Source organism: Etheostoma spectabile, chromosome 15 (genome assembly GCF_008692095.1).
Source record: "Etheostoma spectabile isolate EspeVRDwgs_2016 chromosome 15, UIUC_Espe_1.0, whole genome shotgun sequence".
Taxonomy (NCBI): domain Eukaryota; kingdom Metazoa; phylum Chordata; class Actinopteri; order Perciformes; family Percidae; genus Etheostoma; species Etheostoma spectabile.
The window spans coordinates 32,817,766-32,831,649 of NC_045747.1; the positions used below are offsets into that span (position 1 = coordinate 32,817,766).

Sequence of the window (13,884 nt, forward strand, 5' to 3'; positions counted from 1 at the left end):
ACCCCCCCCCCCCCCAAAAAAAAGCAATGCAAAAACAAAAGCAGACAAACTCCGAAAACAAAAAACTCTGCATCCAGATTACACAGCAGTAGTTCTCTAGGCCTCTAGAGGGAACGCTGAGTGGAACAGCTAGATTTCCCCACGGGGAGAGAGCGCTCTTCCTTTTTATTATGGCGTTTTTCCACTGCTGGTAACAGCTCGGCTCGGCTCGGCTCTGCTCGCCTCGGCCCATTCTATGTCCGTTTTCCATTGCAGATTGAGTAAAGCCTCAGCGTGGCTGGTCACTATAGCAACGCGTGATGATGTAATTTTTTCTCACAACAGCACGTCGCATACTCGCCGCAGCCAGAAGAAATGTTTTGTTTCAAAAGAAGCTGAAGGAAGCACAAAATCACCGCTAAGAAAACGGGGAGTTTGGGAATTCTGACGGAGTTCAGACGTCGACACGACGGTTGTTCGCCGACACAAAAGGGTAAGTTAAGTTTCCTGGTAACGTTAGCTAAAATTTGCATGTGTTCAGCGTCGCAGTCAGTATTTACTATACGCTATATAAAGTACCTGAACTTTAGCAACCATGATTACACCTAACATGTTTGCTGTGTACTGTTGTTTCAGAGCATTCACGCTTTGTAAACTCGCCGCCGCAGACCGTCCGGTGGGCGATGTCCGACCGGTGAGCTCTCTGGTTCTGACCTGCTGGACTTTGTTAATCTGTATGAGAGTCACGGAGAGGCTTATGACAACGACGGGATGCATCTGGGACAGCAGAGGCCGGGGGACACTGTCACAGGGGGCAGAGAAGAAGACCGGGTGTACGGGAGGGTTTGATGCGCTACTTGAAAAGCTAAATAAACTTTTCTTATATATATTGTCTTGTTTTTTTAAAGTAACAGTGTGCAATATTGGAAACAACATGAAGCCGCTAGTAGCCCGAACAGTGAAAAGTGAGAATAGTGCAGAGAGTAGAAACTGTCGGTGTCTGGCTAGATTTGTTTTAAATGTCCCGTTTGTTCTGAAACCACACCCGCACTCTTGTTTGCTAAAAAACGCAGTCATACATGACGATTCTCTCCGACCAACCAGCAGTCTGCAGGTTTGCACGTCACCTTTTGGTATCGCCGGCTCGCTTGGAACCTCGACTGAGTTAGTACTAAAAAAAGTACCTGGTAGCAGGTCCCAGGGACTTTTTCGTAATGGAAAACCAAAAAAAGCAAGTAGAGTCGAGGCGAGTCAAGTAGATACCACGCAGTGGAAAACCGCCATTAGAGTCGGATATGGCTGCAGCCTGGAGACTCCCTCTCACGCCTCCCGTCCATAGGTGGTATATTAAATTAAGATAATATATTAATTATATACAGTCTATGTCCCCATCACTTACCCCCCCCCCCCCCCCCGAGCTTTGACTTTTCAAAGTAAAAGCTTGCGTCAGCTATGTCTTTGTACTCTGTTGTTTTGGATGGTTTTGAGCTAAACAGTACGGCAATCACGATGTCTTACACAATGGAACTAGCAATTTTGTGTTTATATGTGAGGGCGGGATTTAGTCAGTTTGGTAAATCCCACGGTCTCTACAGCCACAGCTCAATGGCTGGCTGATTAAACAGAGAGGGACTAGATGTTCTGATTCTGTTTTTTTTTGTATTTCAAGAATGATTGCCCCCCAATATGATACACATGATCAAATAGCCTACACGTGAGGAGGCCTACACTTCAGTGATGCGCCTTTCGGACCTCAAAGTTAAACCCTCTCATGTAATATGACTTAAACAACATCATGTTAAACGCGATGCAGTTTGAAATGTTTTATTACCATGAGTTTACATACACGTCTCTGCTGATTGCGTTTACCGGGGACCTGAGCCGAAGAAAAACATATCTCAAACATAGACTTAAGTTTACAGATATGATCTCAAGGGAGTTGCAACCGATTCAAACCATTCTGAGTTGAACGTGTCCATTTCACATGCTTTTCTTTAACATCGTTCCTGTATTTGGGAGGCGTCTATGTATTGGTTGTGTGTGAATATTGCAGCGCAATGAGCAAACCAAATTAATGAAGATGCATTCTAATTTGCTTTGTGTTTGCCTATTTGCATGTGTTTTCTTAAATTGCAGGGCGTTTTTCACCTGTCGTCTACCGCACATGTACAATGACAATGTTGACATCTTTCTACATGTAGAAGTATTTGACACAACGTCAAAACTGTTTTACATTCTGTTGATATTACTGTTTAAACTAAACATCTGGCCTTATCTTACACATGGACCTTTAAGTGTATAGACAAGGTTTTGGAGATGGAGAGGAAGAGAGAGAGAGAGAGAAGAGAGAGAGGGGTTTAAGAGGGGAGGATAGGTGTGTGTGCATGGGTGTGCGGGTGTGTTTGTGTGTCCGCAAGTCCGGCCAAAGAACAAGTGTGTGCTCGCAGCAGCGAGATACACCCAGCACTGAAGCTCCTCTCAGTTAGTGAGTTATTATTTTCCCTACATCTAAATTTCTTTTGTGTGTCCATGAATACAATTTAACAGCTGCATACAGTTTTAAGTTTGGATTGTTTTATAGGGGATGCAAAAAGTTGACTTTTAAATTGATTTATTATCATTAATATTGATGGTTTAAGTAATAGAAAATAACAAAAGTAGTTCAGATTAGTAGCATTTAAATTTCATAAATGGACTAACTGTGTTGACTTAACTAAGCTACCTTTACATTTTTCATTTTTATGAGGGATTTGGAACTAATAATAGGAGTATCCAGTATACATTCATATGTTTTATTTCTTGTTAATGGTGCATGTTCCTTTTGTTCCAGCTAGAAAGCAATTCACCCGACCATCCCCATCAGTGTTAGCGTGATTAAGCGCCATAGGAAATCATGCTGTGCGTCACCCCTGCACCCTGGAACCTGGGGGACACACAGCCCATGCCGATTTCTTTGCTTTTATTTCTTCCGTCTAACCCCACCTGCGTCAGCATGGATCTCATGGAGTAGGGAGACATGGGCAGTGGCTGTGAAGATGAAAACTGTGGCCTCGCATCTGGATTCTGGAGGACTGCTCAACCCAAGAGTGCCAGTCGGAGGAACCTATGTTTGGATTAATTGAGTTAGGTGGGTAAAAAAACAATGTAAAAAAGTTTTTTAATTGCATATGTTCTGGAAGTTTAAAGTTGCCAGGCAAGATTTTAGAAATAAAAACAATCAGAAAGGGGTCTGCAACGGATGTAGTGTCCCTTTGACTTTTTTCTGTCCTGTCCAGAAATTTGGACAGGACAATATAAAACCACCATTAAATTGTTTTCCTCTTTCGATTTAAATTAAAGGAGATGACACAATCGGGCTCTGTCAAAAGTGGTTGGTTGTTTGTAGTTGTATTTCGCCTTTGTTTAGTCAGTGTAGAGATAGTCAGGAAATATGGGGCGGAGAGAGGGTATAAAGGGTTGGGGCTCAACCCTGCAGAAAAAAACCGGTGTTTATGAACTTTGGTTGTTGGAGTATAACATATTAAATACGGAATTTAGTGGCTGCCATGGATTTTCTTCTTACTCTTTGACGGAGCCAGGCAAAATGTCAAATGTTCCTATAAATTACCACAGACTAGCTGTTCAAGCGTAATTCAGTGCATGGTGCAGTAAAATTATAAAAAGAAATGTTTTTTTAGTTTGATGGTGACAATGTGGTACAGTCATTAAAACACAAGTGATTCGATAAAACATACTCCATATTTCATTATTCCAGTGTGTGTGACTGTCATTACATTCCACGATGCTCTTCGGCCTTCTGGGAAATATACTAACAATTCTGGTGGTTTGGCTCCGACCTCACATGAGAAGCTCAACCTACCTCTACCTGAGCAGCATGGCTGTCAGCGATCTGTTGATACCTACTGCGCCTCTGGATCTGTATAGTAAACACACACACAACACACACACACACACACACACACACACGCCACCACACACACACACACACACGCACAACGCCACACACGCACACGCACACACACACACACACAACACACACACACACACCACACACACACACACACACACACTTGCCCTTTGGAGAATTGTGTTCTATAGTGATTTAAACAAGCCTTGTGTTTTCCCCTCAGGGGAATCCCTGTTGGCAAACTAGTTTTCTCTGCTACAGTAAAGCGTTGTGTCATACCCAGAGTGATCTTAGATATTCTCATGTCATTTCCTCGCAAAATTGCAATGGAGAATGACATGATGTGATTGAGTGAATAAACAATATTCCATGGTTAAAAAAATGTTGTTCTTCAATTCTTCTTTCCACGTGTTTCTTGACCGAACCAAACAATAGTGAGTGATTCATTCTCCCTTAACGTAATTTTCAGTTGAAATAGAAGCTGTAGTAGCGGTTGCGGGGGCAGTTGACACTATGAATAATTCTGTAATCATCTGTAACTGCATCAAACTCATACATGCTTGTCGCCTTTTTTGTAGTTATTTTCGACTCTGGAAATGAAACAAGTCCTTGTTCCTGATCTCCTCTGAGTTCTTAAATTCTGAAACTGCTGTCAAGAGCAGACTGCTGTGTTGTCATGTAATGTAGCAGCTAATTGCATTTTACAGGAAAATCTTTCACAAATGGAACGAAGTACCGAAATTGGCATAAATACTCCTTGGGAATTGTTATTTTGAATAAAATCCATTAGCCACACAAAATCAAGATGCGGCCATTTTAAAATTTACGTGGCTAGTGGGATTTTTAGTACAGAAAAAAAACTGGTGCATTGGAGGGAGACAAACAGCTAAAAGTTGCAGTGAAACTCAAATTAATTTTGCCTGAAATGATCTAGTACCAAAAACTTGCCTATTATTACACTTTATTATTGCAAGTTAGAGAGGTCGTGGGAATGTCTTTGCAACTAATGGCTTATCTGCTGTGCTATGAAGTGGAATAAAAGTGAAAAATGTGTGTTCCGCTGTGGAGGCCCAGACCCTGGCCCTTAGGAGACCTTGCTGTAAGCTGACAATGTTCCTCTCAGAGTGCTGCACCTTCTGCACCATCCTCCATATTACCTTCCTCTCCTTGAGAGGTACCTGGCCGTCTGCTGGCAATCACAGCCAAGACCCTGGTGACAAGGCGCAGAACGAGGGCTCTCATTGGCTGCCTCTGGCTGGGCGCGGCGTCAGCGCAGCACCAGTGTTGCTCATGGTCGGAGTGGAGGACGTTGGGGGAGAGGAGCTGGGGATTGGCGGATGGAGGGAGGAAGAGGGTGGACAACCGGGAAGGAGAACAGGGAAGAAGGTGACAGGTGGGGGGGGGAAAGGAAGTGGACACAGGCCTCAAGGATAGAGGGTTAGAAGGCATAAAGTTGGGAGAAAAAGAGAAAAGATGGTGGGATGAAAGGGTTGGGGATATAAAATGGTTTGGTGAGAAAGGAGAGAGAGAAGTAGGAATGGAAGAAAGGAGATGAGTGGAAACAAGGAGATGGAGGAAAAATGAAACAAGCAGATGAGGGAGGAGGTGAAGAGGAAGGAGGGATGGAAGTTGGGGGGAGCGGCAAAATAAAATGAAAGAAGATAAGGGAGGAGGAAGGGAGAAAGGCATTGATGGAGGAGCGATTGCAAGAGAGATGCCGCTGCACACACTACGCCGTCTCTCCGGCCTGCTGTCAGATGATGATACTCTCCAACTTGTACTTCCTGGTACCCCTCTGCATCCTGGGACTGGTCTACAGCTGATTGGACGGACACTGTGTCTCCGTCCACAAAGCAGCCGCAGAGACCAGAGCACCGACACACTGTCAAAATGCTTGGTGAGAAACATGCAGTCACAGACACACACCTTTAGGAATTTGTGTAACATGAACACAGGGAACAGTGGATAAAGAGTAGTTTGTTAAATATTAACACAGAGCCCAAGCTTTGACTCAATTAAAAGAGTATGTTACATTTACAACATCTTAATCAGAAAGCAAATAGCTATCTGTCTTTTTGTCAAGTCCAAGCAGATGGATCCTGTAGTAATATGTGTCCTGGGTCAAATTTGACGCGTTTTCAAAATTTCTATATCAATTTACTACCCAGTTAAGTACCCCAGATAACATGGATGATACAATCATTGATTGGATCTTTACTTTACTCATTGCATTTGGGTGTTTTATTCAGTTTTATAGCAAATTGAAACAAATTAAATGGTTTCAAACAGTATTGTTGAATATTCTTTATTAGGAGTAACCTTTTGAGTGTCCTTAACGAAAAATGAATTTACAATACATCCACAATTAGACACAACAGTTAACAAAACAAAACAGACACAAAAAAGACAGCATAAAAAAGAAAAAAACTTCATAATCATAATCTAGTTTGAAACAGAGACAGAAATAAAACTGGATATTAGTAATAATATTAGAAGAGGTGTTATCATGGTGTTGTAGAGGGTTATGGTCAGGTACAGTTGGACTGTGATAGCATTTTTAAATGAGTGGAGAGATGAAATGGGTTGAATGTTTACAGGTAGATTATTCCGATCTGAGAGGGCTTTAAGGCTTTCTTAGTTGTAGCAAAAGATAACATCAGGGACAGAAAAAAAAAGTTGTGTAGAGTGTCTCAAATGGTAGTAAAAGGGTACATAAGCTGTTTTAGAAACTAGGTAATTGAACTGTATCATTTAAAACTTACTTCAACCAATGCGATGTCTTCTTATTGAGGGTAATGGTAGAGCACATTCACACATAATACAAGATGAGTTGTGAAAGTCAACCAAGAAAAAATCTACAGATTCTGTTGAAACAACATGAGAGGGAGAAGATAATGCTGGTTGCAACCTCAGCATGTCATATGGTAAGATAAGTTTTTTCTAACAAAGAGAGAAGCATTTATGGAGCGGTAGAGAACACCAATACTAAGTTGATTCTTTTTAAATATATCAATATGATACTTTAATGAGAGTCAGAGTCTAGCCAAATCCAAGGTATTTGGTGTGTTCGGCTTTTGCGAGTGAGCTACCATCAGAACATATAATACACGTGTGACCTTTTAATTGGATTTGATGGTCTGTGGAGTTCCAAATATCATAATGTCAAATTTGGTTTTGCAATTATACAAAGTTGTAATTTATTTCTTATAGGCCAGTGTGTGTAGGTATCAACATCAGACTGTAGAGCTGATCTATCTGTAAGAAATATTTCAGGAAGTGATAATACTGTATTTTCTGCAAAAGCTGAACACAACATTCAAGCAAATTGATGGAAAGTAATTAACAAATAGAAAAAAAGTTCAGTTTGTTTTTGTACCTTGTTGTAATCCTTGAATCATAGTAAAGAGTGAAAAAAAATAAAAAAGACAAGTGTACCAATAGTTGAACCTTGAGGGAACACTCTCTTGCTGAATTAAAACATCGGATTGCATCCTGAATATAACACATTGTTTCTGTATGGAGATAAGAATTGAACTAGAGCAGTGCATTGTGCGGCAGACCAGCAGAGAACAGTTAAGAGCAAGCAGTGATCAACTAGTTGAACGCTTTTGTCAAATAATAAAAAATGCACCAGTTGGTTGACTCCTATTAGATGCAGAGAAAATATCATTTGTAGCTTAAGGGCGTAGTTGTAGTGATTGATTGATTGAAAGCCAGATTCCAAGTAAACTTCCCAGTGTGTGATTTATATCATCATACATTCCTTTAATGTTAGTCTAAAAAATTACTGCTTTTTAAACTTGAAAATAGGTATAATTTCCTAAAATAGGTTTATTGACCATACGTAAAAACACAACAGTATCAAAAGTGTCCAAAAAAGGACAGAAACGTCAGAAAAATGTTAAAAAATCGGAAAAAGCAACAAAAGTGTTGAGGATTGATTGGATTAAGATTTACATTTAAATAAAATTGTTGCTGAGTGCACATTAACTCTCATTTTTCAATAAATAAAATGGTTGTCATATTCTGCTTTCTGTTTAAGGGCCTAAGCTTCTGTGATAGTTACGACTATGCAAATAAAGGTATAAAAGCAGTAGCAGAATTAGGCCTCATTTAATTGCTTCATTTAGTAGTTTTTAAAAATTAGATCAAATGACAGGGCATATAAAAACATCTCCATATTATTAATGCTGTTTTGACCTATTACATAATAATGTTGATAGACTCATTTAGACTTAATGTTTTGCAGCTTCAGACAGATTTTTAGATTTTTTTTTTACGGCCAAATGTCTGTTTTAATTGTAAAATTGAGCCCTGAGGTTGCCTTTAAGGTTCTAATGTCCTATCCTGTGTTTGTCTTCCACCCTGGCCCTGTGTCTTCACTCCCAGGAGTGATTGTCTTGGCTTTTATTCTGTGCTGGCTGCCCTTCCATGGGGTCGGATTTTCTCTCTTTCTCTGGGCTCCAGTTCTGACAGACAGGAAGCATACACACACACTAACTTACACCCAGACAACAATTTTCTCTCTGATGTCAGCATAAACAGAAAATATTGACATTCAACATCACTGAACCCTTCAGCCACTCAGACTCGGACATGACTTCAAGACGGGAAGAATGAATGCTCACACAAAAAGAGACAAACATTTGGTGACATCTGTGCAAAGACCAAAGTCCAAATCAGCATGCCCCTGATGGAGACACACACTTGGCAGACACAGAAACTGATGTGAACGCCAAAAAAAAAAAAAACAAATCACACACCTGCCACGCACACACACATGCTGTGACACCCACCGATCTGTACAATGATAACACACAATAAGACGCACACTTCAACGATACATACAACACCCTGACACACACTGTATTTTATATATCTGTCTCAGTATTTCAACCTGGTGTCCTCTGTCCTCTTTTACCTCAGCGCTGCCATCAATCCTTACTGTAACCTGATGTCTGCCAGATATGACCTGCTGTACACAGCCTCATGCAACACATTCTCACACACAGTCTTTCCGCATGCGCACACTCACCGACACGGCCCTCCACAACCACTTTGTAAGCGCAAATACTGAACGCAAAGAAAGTAGACGCACATGCAGCATGCAAAAAAGGAGAAAAAATAAGCCCATGCCGCCTCTTGTTAGACCTAACTCTATTATTGTTACATAGAATCATAGCACACTGACTTACAGTATATCATCAAGAGAATGAGTATGAAAAAGCATACACCACACTGCTGATGTAAAAAGCATCCAAAAACATGAAAAACTTAGTTTTCGCCTACAGTTACTAATCTATTCAAGACCGATGGAGGAATTAACTCGAAACCAACAGCAAATTCCTTTTTTTTTTTAAATTTTACTTGGGCTACCTTGGTATTACTGTATTTGGGGCACAGATTGTGTAGCCGCCATTTGACTTGTCATACACAGGTGTACTCAAATGATATTATCTTGAATATTCTCTTTAAATGAGTCTCTTACTGTAAGTCACCATTGAATGAGTGTAATGCAATGCTGAGCCTATGGCCCACTGAAAGCCCTTGCATTTTAAGTGTTATGACTGGGTGTTTGTGGCTGAATTACCATTAGAAATCACTGATGGGGCACAGTTATACCCTTTTGTCACCAAAAAAGCAGGTAGATACAGGTTTTTTTAAAAGCAGGTAAACCCGCCAAAAATAGGCGACAGACTGCTTTCCGTCGTGAGTACACAAGTATGGCTTTCTGTTTTTCTTTTGGTGGTGTGCCCAACTGATGTCACAAACACGCCGGAAATCAGGGTTAGTAACAACGCGGAGGCTGGTGACAATGGCCGGGGTTGCTTATTTTAAATCTGTTGTTCAGTCTCTCTTTTAAACCTGTGCTGACTAAATTGGCTGATTGGGTGGAGTGGATGGAATATGTGGCCGTGATAACAGACAGAGGTAAACCCATGTCATAGCATTTTGCCAGAAAAAGGTTAAACTTGGTGTGTCCACAGTGTCATGTTTCCACACTTCCGAGCCGAAACTGATAAATCCCGTGACTACTGCAGAGTAATTTGTCCCTGGAATAAATGCCGATTGTAACCTTTCCATTAAAGACAAAAGCCCCGATGTCAATGGGATTTTTGACCAAAGGTGTTTTTCACCACCCAGCAGTGGTTGGTCTGCAGAGAGGGAAGGCGGAGCTAACGCAATAGCAATGCAAGCAAATTGCAATGATAGTGACACCGATTGTCTCTACTAAGATCGAAAAAACCACACCTGTATTACCGATATTGGCATGGGGCACCAAACGGAGCCAAACAGAGATCTTTGAGATTGTACTTTAATATTCTTAATAAAGTCAGGATTCCATAAGACCGGTGTTTGCAGTCTGACACTGGCACCAGTACATAGTACATTTATATTAGTAGTAATGTCATGTGTTAATTCTGGTGCTTTACTGCACACGGCCAGTCAAAATTTCAATGAAGGTCCAGTAGCTTCACTACTTAAAAGACAGGTTCGGTATATCTTAATGTTTTTGGCTAGAAGCATAGGGCCTGTTCACAGAACACATTTTGACATGTTACAGATGTAAATAATAAAACTGATGATGGCTAAATTCAGGGTTGGAAATTAATTATTTTTCCCCACTGCCACTCAATAGATTACTATTGTTTTTTTGGGGCTGGGAGTGAAGCAAATCAAGCAGCCATGTGTATATTCTACCAGCATTTAGCTGGGTTTAACTGTAAAGTATCAGTAGAAATGCAGACATTGCCTTCTCTTAATGGCTAGCACTAACTCAGACAATGAGCATCATGTTGGCTTCAGCTGAACTTGAAATTGAATTATTGCGAAAGAGGACTGTGATTTTCCAGCATTTCCTACACAGTATTTGCTCCAAATTGCCACTTGTCCAATTCCTGTATGCCAGTAAGGACAGGATGTGAATGTTGTACTAGGATAAAAAAAAAGAAACCCCGCCAAACGTCACAATTGCACTTTTTAGCTCAGTGAGAATCAATGTCTTAATGTTTAAAGTAGGGCTAACTAACTTTAGAAACTCTGTATTTTACACACTCTCTCACACACACACACACACCACACACACACACACACACCACACACACACACACCACACACACACACCACAACACCACACACCACACACACAAACACACACACACACAACACACACACACACACACAGAATAGGGCTATCATTTTGATCATGTAGTTCATAGGGCTGATGTGTTTTGATGTAATGTATTGCATTACGTGTTTCTGATGTGTCATGTACTGTGTCATCTATATGCATAAATATATTTATATTTTATTTTGCGTTACACTGGAGATTTCATCTCCTCTGCAAAGGTTATGTTTTCACCCAGTTAGCTTCCTGTATGCACGGAAACACCTCAATAGATTTCCTGAAGTTTGTTGGACATATGGCCACGGGCTAAGGGACAATTGATTGTATGTGTCAGTAACCCAGGCCATTTCTGCCGTGAGATCAGGTCTTTTTTTAGAATGTAGCCTATGTACCTACTCATGTATTTATGAAGTAGAGAATTGTGACAAACCCAATCAGTATAAGAAATGCAGTTCATTGAGACGGTATAATATAAATTCAATACTACCTTTGTTTAGAAATTTTCTTTTTAGTTACTCACATGTTTGCTGACAATTAACTTTTATTATGTTAAGTGTATGACTGCACTGTAAACTTTGTAAAATGCAGGGATCTGCTGTATTTGTTAAATGTTTTGACTGTATTTGACACAAGACATCCCTTGGGATCAATATCATACGTAGTTGTCTGTTAGAATTGTTTCATAATGTTTCTGTTCTGCTTGGTCATTTATGTAGGCTTGCTTGCATGTATTTATGTAAACTGTTGGCCAACTTACCAAAAGCTTGCATTGCCTCATATCTTTACCATGCACCATACAACAACCATACACTTAAAATAAAGCATGAATAGAAATAAGCAGAGAGGGAAGTAACAAAAACAAATACTTGTTACTGTATTCAGTAGATTTTTCAGATATTTTCACTTTATTTTATTTGTGGCAACTTTTAACTTTCACTTCTTACATTTAACACAAATATTGGTACTTTCTACTCCTCACATTTTACAAAAATGGATAACACTTTATTATAACCTCATTATAGATGGTGAATTGATTGTTAATTAATCTTAATTAATTGTCATTTAACTGTTAGCAAACCATCATTTACTGTAACAAACAATTCAATTAAAATTAATAAAATATTAGTAGTGCTATTTATTGATACACACATTATATCACTCATATACATATTAGTTATTGAGTAATAATAAAAAAATGTTTGTAGCCTTTAAGTAACCATTTTTAAAACATCTATAAAAAATTACAGAGATAGATGGACCAGATATTCTTAACACGTTGTTAATGTACCAGGTTGTTTGTAAACCATCTATAAACAGTGTATATTATTAATATATAATATAGCTGGGGTTCTGGTCCGCTGCACAGCACGGACTCATGGCTACCTGGCTATAGTGGAGACTGCTTGCTAGGTGCACATGGGGACTGGAGGCTAATGGAATGCTCTGGATTTACCATGGGTTTACCATTTGCCTTGGTGGCAACAGTCCCAAAGAAAAATAGGACCTCCTCTCCCAAAGCCTGGGAGTCTGGCAGACGCTACACTATGTAAACTTAAATACACAAGACAGGGGAAACAATGAGACACAGGTGCAACACAGGGTGTTGGGTGGGAAAGGTGATCACACAGGCGGAAAATCTACAACAGGAAGTAAAAAAACACAAGGGAGACAGAGAACTTTCAAAAAACAGGAAACAGAAAACAGACAATATGTCATGCATCAGAGAGTTAAATCACCAACTCTTTGGCGCATCTTGACTAAAACGGAACATATGGTTGTCATAAAAACAAAGATATCTTGCCAGATTATTTTGTAGATCAAAGTGTTCCCCTTTTTAAATTACAGGCAGCCAGTGCAGCAAACAAGGAGCTAACCTTGGCTCTGTAATGAACTCCAAAAAATGCTTTAATAATCTGTTTTTGGCTGGGTCTGAGCTCAAGGGAGTGCAGCAAGAAATGACGCACCCAGTCCCACAATCCTAGGCCAACAATTGATGATGTGGGAGTCTGGGATGGACAGAAATGTATATATATATATATTTAAAAAAATATGTAAAAAGAAACAAATAGCCTTGCCACACAAGGGACTTTGGGAACCATCGTCCTCATCACGCAGGGATTGAGGTTTTAACCCTCCCTTCTAGCTAGTTTCTTTTACAATGGGCCTCATGTATCATTCTCACAGCATCTTTAAACGTTGTATTAATTTTCTGATGGATTAGTGAAACCCACACTCATTGGCAACAGGCAACACAGTTAAACAATGTTCAGGTACACAAGGAAATGAACTAGAGTTTAGTTTGGCCCAGGCTTAATACCACATTGGTGAACTGGTGATGACTGATGGATATACTGTATATAAATCTAGGAGCTTGATGAGAGGATGAATTGCACATGTGCTGGTTGATTAGGAGCAAGAGTGGAATGAAGACCACAACCAGACAAATACACACAGCCAGACAGGGAGTACAAACAGGGGACCAACGAAAACTAAAGGAACGGAACACAGCAGAAGCATATGAAATGAGAAGGGCCACCTATAGGAAAAGTCTGTAGATGTTGAGGAAAACAATTATCTTTGTATTACACCCACGACTTACCAGAGTGCGCCGTGTATCTGGACTGGCCTGTGGCACTCTGTCCTTCTACAGAGTTCCTCTGACACATAGATAACCTCCACACACTCCCTCTACCCTGGGTTGGTGGGGTTAGAATGCTCTTTGACTCGGTGTCAGATGGAGGAGGAGAGCAGCCGCCTGTTTGAAGGAACGATTGAGTAAAGCCTCAGCGTGGCTGGTCACTATAGCAACGCGTGATGATGTAATTTTTTCTCACAACAGCACGTCGCATACTCGCCGCAGCCAGAAGAA

The 13,884-nt window shown here is 40.3% G+C and overlaps 1 pseudogene; it reads left to right on the top strand.

Moving 5' to 3' along the window:
- Window positions 1-3,760: 3,760 nt before the first annotated feature.
- On the top strand, window positions 3,761-5,320 carry LOC116702282 (motilin receptor-like; annotated as a pseudogene).
- The last annotated feature ends 8,564 nt before the right edge of the window (window positions 5,321-13,884 follow it).